This window comes from Silene latifolia, chromosome X (assembly GCF_048544455.1).
Source record: "Silene latifolia isolate original U9 population chromosome X, ASM4854445v1, whole genome shotgun sequence".
Taxonomy (NCBI): Eukaryota; Viridiplantae; Streptophyta; class Magnoliopsida; order Caryophyllales; family Caryophyllaceae; genus Silene; species Silene latifolia.
Genome location: NC_133537.1, coordinates 40,236,297 through 40,248,192, shown reverse-complemented (window position 1 = coordinate 40,248,192; position 11,896 = coordinate 40,236,297).

Below are 11,896 nucleotides of genomic sequence, written 5' to 3'. Positions count from 1 at the left end.
ACTATGCAAAAGGACTCTCCCCATCTTTGCGGCGAGACTTTGGGATGTAGCGTAGTACTGGTGGTGTAGTTTTCTGCGGCGTCTCTTGCTTCTTGGGTGACGCAACAGGAGTAGCTATTTTGCTGGCCTTGTCTACATCTTTCTTAACATCATTTTCATTAGCAGGACTTGCAGCACTTTCTTCTTTGATGATGTTCTTTTCCCTCTTACCCCCTTTTCCTGTTGAAGAGATGGTGGTTGGCATGAACTCACTGGAAGTACCATTCTCTTCAAAGAATTTTGCATCAGCGAAGAAAGAGTTGACCTTAGAGAAGCGTTTGGCGTCTCCGTCTATCTTCATTTCACCACCACGATAATATTTCAAGCGTTGATGGAGGGTTGAGGCGACAACTCCGTTTTCGTGATTCCAAGGTCGTCCCAGCAATTGTTTGAACGATGTCTTACCATCCATGACATGGAACAATGTGTCGGAAGAAAGATCACCCATGGTAAGGTTCACGCGGATCATGCCAACCGCGCGCTCCCCATTCAAGTTGAAACCATGAATCATTTTTCGACTACTGGAGAGTTCATCCATCGTGATCCCTAATTCGTTCATGGTAGCTTTTGGCATGAGATTGACTCCTGAGCCTTCATCTATTAAGATGCGCTTGACCTTTCGCCCCCGGATGTACCCAGACACATAAAGTGGCATGTTGTGAGGCTTGGATCCAAGAAGTAAATCCTCATCAGAAACACTTAAGGCTGCATTGCAGGACACACATCCAGTCGTTTGCTCAGGAGGCTCGATTTTATCTTTCATCTTGCCCGAGTACAGTTCTGGCTTCTCAAGTCCTTGAATTATCAGCTGACGCTTCTCTTTAGGTAGATGAAATATTTGTTACCACCCCATATTTGTAGGAAGGGCGTCGAGAGCAGCCGCTATTTCGTTCTCTTTTTCAGAATGAGAGCGTTGTGGCGATGCCGCATCATCTAGGCCTCTTTCCTCATTCTTCTTTTCATCGTCGCCACCTTCAGTAGCTGAGATGGTGCACACAGTAACCTTGTTCATGATATCTCGTGGGAAGAATTCTTCTAAGGTAACGGGACTTAGTGGTTCTTGCTCCAGCAAATCAATTGGCAAGACATGTGGTTTAACAACTATTTTTGATTTTTTCTTTCCCTTCGTCTTGCGAGTTTTAGTCTTCTTTGATTGTTTTCTTCGACGGTGAACAGGTTGCGCTGTCTGCCTTGTTTGTTTCTTTGACTTCTTGCGTGTAACCAAAGTCCAACCTTCATCGTCATCTTCATGCTTCTTCTCCTCATTGTTATCCCGAGAAGGTAGTTTTTCTTCCAATGACATTGGAGGTAGCGACGGAAATGACCCTTGGATCTGTAATGCCACAGGCTCAAAACTTCCGAACTGCAACATATACACACACTGTCCTTGCCGTATAATTGGCTCGTCAGTTTGCTCCAGAACTACAGTAGTTTGATTTGTGGTTATTGTGTCATCCTAGTCAAGAATGATCTTCCCTTCCTTGGAGAGCTGCATGATCTTCTCCTTGAGTGTTATACACTTTTCAATAAGATGACTCACCAGCCTGTGATAACGACAGTAATTCGGATCGTTTGTCTTGTTTGCTTGCTCAGGGCGCTTGGACTCTGACAATTGTATAACCTTCTTTTCCAAGAGGTCATCAAGAATTCCGGACAAGTCAGAATCTGGGAATGGATATTTGTTAGCCTGCAACTCTTTCAATGTAGGCTTGTCTCGTTGGTAGTTGTAAGAGAATGACTCTTTCTTCTTTTCATACTTAGGCTTTGACAAGATTTTCACAGGTGCACTGCTGGTTTCGACGACCATTGTTTCCTTTGTCGACGATTTGGAGTTCTTATCAGTTTTCTTGAACACCTTCTTTTCACTTGGCACCTTAGAAGAACTTGGTCGAGCACTACCATGTTCTTTGATTGTTGTTCCGGGTGTAATTCCGGAGCAGGATTGTGACCACTTAAGCTTGTAGAATGATGTCGTTGCTCGTCTCTTCCTTTCACTCTTTCCTGTAAGGATGAACAAACTGAGGGCTCGGCCTGGGGCCGAGCGTACTCACTCCGACGCTCAAGTCAGTAAACTTAGAGAGATAAGTTGTATGTGTAACTTGGCAAAGTATATTGTAGAGAGATAAGGGAGTTTTATATCAGATTTTCCAGTGGATTTCTCAATGAGAGATGTGGAGTATTTATAGACTTTCACCTTTTGTCACGTAGTGGCCAAGTGGCGTAGCAGGTGGAAAGACTGTCTTACCCTCGACCGAGGGACCCATGACAGGCCGGCAGGCCTGGTTGACTCCATACCGAGGGGACTGGATGCGAGTACACGGATATGCCTCTCGGTCGGCTAGTTGCCGAGCCGAGACCCAAGTGACAGGCCGACAGGCTTTGTCGGTTAGGCCATTTTTCTTTTGGCTTGTTGTCTTTTAGCTTTGACCTTGGTCAATATGTTGACTTGGTCAGCGGGTGCAGAATATGCCCCATCAATTTGCCCCCCGCGTAGTCTATGCCGTGGTATGGACCTTTGATGCGTGTTGAGCGTATTCTGCGCATGTCGAACTTCTTCCTCGGCTTGGTCCTGTTCAGGCCGTACCATATCACCCCTCCACATTGTTGTGTAATGGACATCGAATGTGGAAAAGGAAATGGCGCTGGCCGAGACCAAGGTTGGGAGTGCCGTGTTCTTTTGATTGCCCCCGGCCGGTGCTGCCAAGCTTGGTTGATCAGCTGGCCGTTGGCAAGTAGATACCAAGGAGCGTGTCGAAGAAGATGGGTCATTGTATGTCGATTGACATTCTGCGGCTGCATGCTTGACACGTGGCCTGGTGTTGATTGGTGGACGCTTCATGGGCTTTGCTCTGATTGGTCCACTGAATGGGCTTTGCTCTATAAATAGAGCAAGATGCCCCTCATTTCTTCACAAAACTTCTTTTTCAAGAAAAATTTCCTCTCTCTAGTTTTCGAAGAGTTTTCTCTCTCTAATTTTCGAAGCGTTACTCGGCGTAACACTTTCTTTCAAGGTAAAAACAAATTATTCCCCAACTTTTATTTGTTAAGTATTCGTTGCCACCATGTCTGCTGTTGACGCTCCGCCTAGTACCTCAACCCCGGGGGACGAACCGCCGCGTCCCGCTGAACAGGAGCCGCTGGTTGTCTCCCCGGTAGGGTTCGGGGGTCGCAAGTCGTCTTCTCCTGAAATCGACGAGAAATATCTCGAGGATTTTGATGATGAGGAGGAGGAAGAGACCCAATCTGATTCAGAGAGGCCGCATTACTTGTGGCACGGCGAAGCCTGCCGATTAAACCTCGATCCCGTTTGGACGAACAAGTTCGCTTGTGCCTCCGGCCCGAACTTTTCGAAGACCACTACAACTTCGGCGGGGTATAGAATTATTGTCCCCGTGGGTGATCGGCGATCTGTTGCCCTCCCGAAGGTTGTATAGGCGTGTATATTAGACATCTGGAGTATGGGCTCCGTTTTCCTCTTAATAAACACGTCTCGGCCATAATCAAAGCCATGAATGTCGTCGTGGCACAACTGCACCCGTTGGCCATTAGGACGATTATTGGCTTCGTATGGTTTTGTCTCTTTAAGGGGGAGGCCCCAACGGTGAGCCTTTTCCGCCGGCTCCACCATCTTCGGCTGTCTACCCAAGGCGTCATGGGGTGGTACAGCGTGCAGACCGAGTCGGGTTACGTGACCGTCTCCAAGCTGACTTCCTTCAAAGACTAGAAGGGGCGGTGGGTATATGTCGAGGTTCGGGAGGACTATCCACTGCCCCGGTCCTTCCAGCGCCGCGTCAATTTGCGCTGTGAGAGTTGGAGGGAGCATGAAAGATATGTCTCCCATAATAAGATTAAGATGGACGCCAAGAAGGTTTATCTTAATGGAGACGAAGTGCGGGCAATGAGCATGTTCGAGGCTGAGAAGGATGGCACGCCGAAGGGATGGATGCCTCCGACGCAGATCGTCCTTCAAGACGAGCCGCTTTGTCACGTCGGCCTCATACCGGCCCTCAGCCAGGGTGAGTGGGGTCGGTATGAGGCCCCCTTTGCTTTTATGCTTTGATATTTGGGCCTCGGTTTACTTCTTTCGCTTAACTCCTTCTTTGTTTCTTGCAGATCGATTTGGCCGGGATCTCTCTGTCTCCATCCTAAGCAAGTTGGGACTTGACCAGGACAGGAGAGTTGTTGAACTGCACCCTAAAGCCGCGTCGCGTGATCGCAAGCAGGCCCCGCACGAACTCCTGGAGCAGGCGTTGAAAGCAATGGATGTGGGGGCGACTCAAGCAGAGATTGGCGGTAACGTGCCGCGCCGGAGACCAAAAGCAACGTCTTCGGTGGCTACGACGTCAACTCCAACTCGATCTCCAATCCCCATAGTCCAAAAAGATAAGGAGGTCGTCAATGTTGACGAGGACCTCACCGTTCTGAAGGGTTCTCCTCCTTCACATAAGAGGAAAGAAACAACGCCTGCTGCTGCTGTTACCGAGGCAGGGAAAGAGAAGGGGTCAGCCGGGCCTCCATCCAAGAAGGCTAGGACCGGTACGGATCTAACCCATGGCTCGGATTTAGCAGGTTCCTTATGCATTCCTGATGACAGGCTTTCTGATATGTCGATGAATGTTGACATGGACGCTTTGTCTGGGTTTTTTCTAGATCAGCCGTCGCCAGCTGTTGCTTTCACCGAACGGCAATTGGAGAAGCAGCCTGTGCAGATGGGCGACAAAAATGTCGCCGTCGACACCTCGTCCAATAAGGCTTCATTCGTTCAGCTCAGGGCGGACGGCATGAGGTTGGCCAAAAGGCTGGTGAAGTGGGCTAACGTTGCCGGCACTCATCTTATCGAGCAAGAAAAGCTCGTGGCTCAAACTGCCCCTACGCTCAAACGGCTTAGGCTTTAGCTTGCCGCTTCTAGGGAGGAGGCCGAGAAGGCGAAGCAGGACTTCCTCACTGAGCGAAAGCTTAAGGAGGACGCTGAGAAGGTGGTCCTGGCCGAGAGAGCTAAGGTTGAGTCCGCGTTGGCTGATGCCGCTAAGTTGCGGGAGGAGAGATACAAACTTGAGGGCGGTTATAAGGCCATGGTTGAGTAGAGGGAAAGATGGAAGACCCTGCATTTGGCCGAGGCGAAGGAACATAAGGGCACAAAGGCTATCCTTGCTCAGAGGGAGAAGGATATTGAGCTGCTGAAAACCGTCATCATCCCTGAAATGTGTGCCCGGCACGGGACCAAGTCAAGATGCTACAGGATGCGATTAAGGAGCTCCTTCCTGAAGGCACTTTTCCGTGGCAAGATTTTGACAAACTTCTGGATGAGAAGGCGGCTGCTGAGGAGGCCAAGGCCGCGGCCGAGGCGAAGGCGGCGAAGGCTGCTCAGGAAGTTGCGGCCAAGGCGGCCCATGATGCTAAGGTGAAGGAGGCTAGAGAGGAGGCTGAGAAGGCAAAGGCACGTGAAGCTGCCAAGTCGTCCTCTGGGACGTCCACCGACGGTGATGCTGCTGCTGCTGTCGGTGGCGAGCGGCAACAAGCATAGGGAGACGGGCGGTCGTCACCAAATTCACCTGGCCCTTCGGACGACTTCTTGACTCGGGGGCCAACTTTTGAGCCTTTCCTCCCTGCCATCCTTTTGGCGCTTCATGTCTTAATGTTGTAATTTTTGTTGTTCCTTCTTTTTTGTTAAACTTTGGTAGGTTGAGCTTAGGCTATCCCTATGGGGACGGTCGTCGACTTTATCTTGTCTCACTTGTAAACATTTTCAACGAAGTTTGTTTATTTGCCTTCGGCTTGGCCGAGGCTTTGATCTCATCCTCCATTCAGTTGTCTTCTTACGTTTTTAAACATATTGAGCGCTTTATTCGTTTTATCTTCGGCTTGGCCGAGGCAATTAGATTGCGTATCTCAACTGTACTTAAACGTTTTTAGCATATTGGCCGTGCCCTCTACTGCACCTGAACAGGCCGAGGTAGCAAGATTCACGTTTCCCAATTTGCTCAGCAACATGTTGGCATGTCGGTCGCTTCCTCCTCCGCTCTCGGTGCGCCGAGGCGGTCGGGATTTGCGCTTCCCAACCGCTGTTGTAAACATGTTAGCATATCGGTCGTTTCCCCGTCACTCCCGGCTTTGGAGGCAATTGAGGTTACGGCTCGATTGCATTCGTATCTATAGACATATTGATCGCTTCCTCTGCCACTCCCAGTTGGCCGAGGCGATCGATTGCGTTTCTCAACTGTACTTATACGTTCTTAAGCATGTTGGTCACTTTCGCGAGTATCAATCGCATTTGTAGTGATCGCCGGCTTTGGCCGTGGCGTCTACTTTGGTACGACTACGGAGGGGACAAGCATTTCGATGGAAAACTTGGATCACTCTTCATAAGATATAATCACGCGTTGGGGTGCCCACAACGGTTTCGGACACCTCCGCCGCTATAGGAAATATTTCCTAAGGTTGTCTGTGTTCCAATGGCTCATTAGAGGCACACCCTCCATGTCTATCAGCCGGTATGTCCCCGGCCCCATTTCTTCAACCACCCTGTAGGGTCCCTCCCAGTTGGCCGTCATCTTACCATGGATGTTTCCTTTGTTGGTTGCGGTCGACTTTCTCAGGACTAGATCTCCTACTCTCAAGTCCCTTTTGTGGACCCTACGGTTGTAGGCTCTTCTCATTCGGTTTTGATATACTGCCAAGTTGAGCCGTGCCGTATCTCGACTTTCTTCGACCAGTGTCTAGGAGGCTCTCGGGACTTATTCATTTTCGATCGGTTAAAAGTTTGCGTTCGAATGCCTCGCACCGCCGCTTCAATTGCGGGACGGCCTCAGACCCATAGACTAGGTGGAATGGACTGTACCCTGTTGCTTCTTTCTCCGTGGTTCGAAGGGACCACAGGACGCCGAGTAGTTCATCAGCCCATCTTCCCTTTAGATCTTCAACCCGTTCAGTATTGTTTTATTAGCTGCCTCCGCCTACCCGTTGCTCTGAGGGTGGCAGACGGAGGAGTATGCAAATTTGATACCGAGCTCTTCCAACCAATTCATCACCGTGTCGCTCCAAAACTCTCGGTCGTGGTCAAATACAATGACTTGGGGCAACCCAAAACGAGTTATGATGTTCTCCCAAATAACCTTTCTTACGGCCGACGTGGTTTTGGCAGGTACCGCGACAGCCTCGACCCATTTGGTGAAGTAGTCAACGGCGACAATCAGGTACTTCCTTCCTCCGGAGGCCGTCAGAAATGGTCCTAATAAATCCATCCCCCACTGTGCAAATGGTAGGTGATTAAGTACTGGTTGCAGGTCTCGGGAAGGTGCATGTATTACCGGAGCATGCATCTGACAATTCTTGCACTTCTTGGTTTTTGCCCTGGAATCTTTCAGCATGGTAGGCCAGAAGTAGCCGGCTCGGAGAGCTTTGTTGGCTAGCATTCTCGCCCCCATGTGATGTCCGCAGATGCCTTCGTGAATCTCTGTCAGTATAAGCTCCGCGTCGGCTGGGCCGACACATTTCAAGAGTGGTCTTATTACGGACCTTCTGTACAATTCTCCTTCGAACACTAAGTACCTTGCAGCGATCCTTCTCATCTTCTCGAGACAGATCGGTCCTCCCAACTCTTTTGTCGGCTTGTATTTCATTATCGGAGTCATCCACGTCGTCTCGGCTTCGATGTCGCCCACCATGCCGACGGTCTCGGTGATGCTTTTAGCATTTCGATATCCATTAGCACGGTTCGACCGACATTTTTATGCTTGAACTGCAAGTTTTGAGAGAGCGTCGGCTCGGTTGTTCTCGACACAGCGATGCAATCGTATTTGTAAAGATTTCAATTTTGAGGTGTCAGCTTTTACCCTCTCCAGGTACCTTACCATCCCATCGTCTCGAGTCTCATACACTCCTCGGATTTGATTAGTCACTAAGAGCGAGTCTGTTTTCAACACAATATGCTCCGCCTCGGCAGCTCTAGCTAACTCGACTCCAGTTATCACCGCCTCATATTCGGATTCGTTATATGAGGCCGAGAAGGTAAACTTCAAGGCGTACTCAAACTCGTTTCCGTTAGGGCTGATGATAAGGATGCCGGCTCCTGAGCTGTTCGCCGTGGAGGACCCGTCGGTATACACTTCCCACACGCCGGGATGTGATTCTTCTTGATACGTGCACTCGGCCAGGAAGTCTGCAAGCGCTTGCCCCTTTATCGAAGGCCTCGGCTTGTACTGAATGCCAAAGCCGGAGAGCTCCACTGCCCATTTGATAAGTCTGCCGGATTTTTCGAATTTTTCTAATGCTTTCTCCAATGGCTGGTCGATTAAGACCGTCACGGGATGTGCGTCGAAGTAGGGTTTCAGCTTCCTTGCGGCAACGACGACGGCGAGGGCTGCCTTTTCGATTAGTGGGTAATTTCTTTCGGCGGCCAGCAGTGTATGGCTGATAAAGTAAATTGGGTATTGCTGCTTATTTTCTTCCCCGACGATTACGATCGACCGTGGCCGAGGTAATCTGCTAAGTATAGATATAGCGTCACCCCCGTCGGCTTGGACGGGGTCGGCGGTGTCGAAAGGTGGGCTTTCGCTGCACGAAAGCCGTGCTCTGTTCCTCCCCCCTGCTAAAGTTTTTATTCCCCTTCAAAGACTTTAAAGAACGGAGTGCTCTTGTCGGCCGACCGAGAGATGAAGCGGGCGAGAGCCGCCATCCTTCCGGTCAGCGTCATAACCTCTTTTCGTTTTCTCGGCTCCGGTAGGTCTAGTATTGCTTTGACTTTCTCTGGATTGGCATCAATTCCCCTGGGCTGACAAGCACGCCGAGGAACTTGCCGGCCCGGACACCGGAGTTACATTTCTTTGGGTTAAGCTTCATTTTATATTTCCTTAGTGAACAAAATGTCTCGCCTAAATCGGCTAAGTGCTTGCTGTCAGACTTGCTTTTTACAATAGCATCGTCGACGTAAGCCTCGATGTTTCGCCCTTTTTTATTTTGGAACACTTTGTCCACCAACCTAGTGTAAGTTGCGCCAGCGTTCTTCAAACCGAACGGCATCATTTTATACATGAATGTGCCGTGACTGGTGATGAATGTGCATTTAGGCATATCTTCCTCGGCCATAAATACCTGATGATACCCTGAGAAGGCATCTAGCAGGCTTAGCATAGTGTAACCTGCCGTGGCGTCAATTAAACCATCTATTCGAGGCAAGGGATAACAATCTTTAGGGCACGCTTTATTAAGATTGGTAAAATCAACACACATCCTCCACGCCCCTGACGATTTCCTCACCATTACAACATTTGCTAGCCACTCAGGGTAAGTACAAGGCATGATAAAGCCCGCCGCTAATAATTTGTCTATTTCAGCTTTGATGGCCTCATCCTTCTCGGCCGAGGAGTTCCTCATCTTCTGCTTGACCGGCCGAGCGGTGGAGAGTACGTTTAGCTTGTGAACGATCACCTCCCGGCTCACGCCTGACATCTCGGCAGCTGAGTATGCGAAGACATCTTTGTTCTTCCTCGCAGGTCTAGGAGATCACCCGAATTTTGGCTCCCGAGGTTGACACCGACAGCGATTCACGGTGCGCCCGGGTCAATTTCCACTTCCTCGGTCTCGGCTCCTTCGACCATGCCGACATTAGTATTCATCGGTTCGCCCTCCCGCCGCAAGGATGGGCTCTTCCCTTTCTCCGATTTCTTCGCCACTTTGAGGGATTGCATGTTGCACCCCCGCGTACACTTGGATATTGACTATTTCATCTTTCTCGTCCTTTGAGACGAGCTTTTGTGCTTCCCCCTGGTCCGAGACGTACATCAATGTCAGGGCCCAGATGGACATCACTACATCGGCCTTGCTCAAAGTGACCCGGCCTATGAGAACATTGTAGGCAGACGAACCATCGATAACCACGAACTCAGATAAAACATTTTTAGCCGCATCCGCTTGGCGAACATCACCGGCATCGATTGACCCGGGTACCAGTAGGCCCCGGAGAAGTCATTTAGCGGGTTAATGCGGGGGGCTCGGATCTCCAATCTTCGAGACCGAGATTAAGAAAGCACTCCCTGAACATGATGTTCGTGTAGGCGCCTGTGTCAATCAGGCACCTTTTGACCAAGTGGTTGGCTATATCCAGGTGGACTACAAGCGGGTCGCTGTGCGGGGCGATGACTCCCTCGTAGTCCTTCTTTCCAATGGTTATATCGGGGATGGTGGAAGCGAGGATCGCTGTTTTAGGCACAAAGTTGATGGCTTGGTATAACTCATTTAGGTGCCATTTGTGCCCATTAGCTGACCCACCGTTCTCGTTTCCCCCGATGACAACCTGGATTACTCCCATCCGTTGGAAAACTTATTTTCTCTTCGCCCCGTCGGCGCTTGTTCCTGGGCCTCCAGCTACTTACTGAGGCCTCCCTTTCGGATTAGCTCTTCGATGGCGTTCCTTAGATGTCGACAGTTGTCAGTTTTATGGCCGGTGTGGCCCGTGGTACTCGCAAAACTGGTTTGTGTCACCGTCCCCCCTCGCCTTGGGGGCCTTGCCCACTTCTGCCCATCATTCTTGCTTAGGTAAAGACCTCGGCTGGAGAGGCGACCATGGGGGTGAGACTATTGTACCGCTTCTGGTAGTATGGTCCCGAACTCCCCTCGGCGCCCGCCGAGTGCTGTTTCCTATTAGATCTCTCAGGCCGTGACCTATTCCCGTCACGGCGACCTTTATCTATGTTGTCCCGGCGGCTCTTCCTCTCTGGGTGCCCAGCTTCACTGTGGCCTACCCAGGTTTTGTGATAGTCTTCCACCTTTACGGCTCGGTCGGCCATCTTTCTGGCGGAGTCTAAGTTGAGGTCTTCGCACTTGATCAGCTCATTTTTGAACTCGGCTTTCGGGAGGCCTTTCATCAGCGTGAAGGCCGCCAGTTCGGTGTTCAGCTCACGGATCTGCTGAACCTTAGCGTCGAATCTTTTCACGTAGCTTCGGAGGGACTCGTCCTCCCCCTGTCGGATAGTTAGGAGATCTGATGTTTCCACGGCCCTTCTCTTGTTGCAAGCATACTGGGCTATGAAATTGTCTCTCAGGTCGGCATAACAGTATACCGAGCCATTAGGTAGCCCCTTGTACCAACTCTGAGCCATCCCATCCAGGGTCGTTGGGAAGACTCGGCACCACACCTCATCAGGCTCCTCCCATACCGACATGTACGACTCGAAAGCCTCGGCATGGTCGGTCGGGTCGCTATCCTCTTTGTATGATAAGGGCGGCAGCTTCAGCTTAGTCGGCACAGGGATCTCGAGGACATAGGTACTGAGGGGCTGTCTGACCACGTGTCGAATGACACGCGGCGATCGGCTCCTCGCAACCTTAGTCCGGCTTATCTCCCTCTGGCGGGAAGGGCTTCTTGTCCGACTTTGGTTAGTCGGACTTCTTTCATTCCCTCGGGGCTGGCCTCGTTGTTGCCGCGGCGACGCTGTCCTCTCGCGAGTGGGGGAAGGACTCAGGTCTGCCACTGGCACCACGGGCTCTGCTGGCGTTCTAGCACGCCCAGCTCCTTGTATCGCTCCGAACAAGTTGTTCGGGGTCACTCTATGGGCCCTGGTCACCTGTGGATGCGCTGCCGTCCCCGTCGTCGTGACAGGGGTAATCGGCGTACTACCCATCAGGTCCAGGAATAGCTTTAATTTGGCCGCATCGACCACATGTCCCATGACAGTGACTTGGTCGGTAGGCGCGGTGTTCGGCTCTTTCGGCATCCCGGCGCCGTGTCGGTGACTCGGCCGGTGGGGATCGCCCGATCTCGAGATGCACGAACGTGTCATCCTGGAAGAATGCAGTTCCTTCACTCACAGTTTCTTGTTGCTTTGACATCTTCTTAGCTCGCTGAATGGTTCTGTTTTTT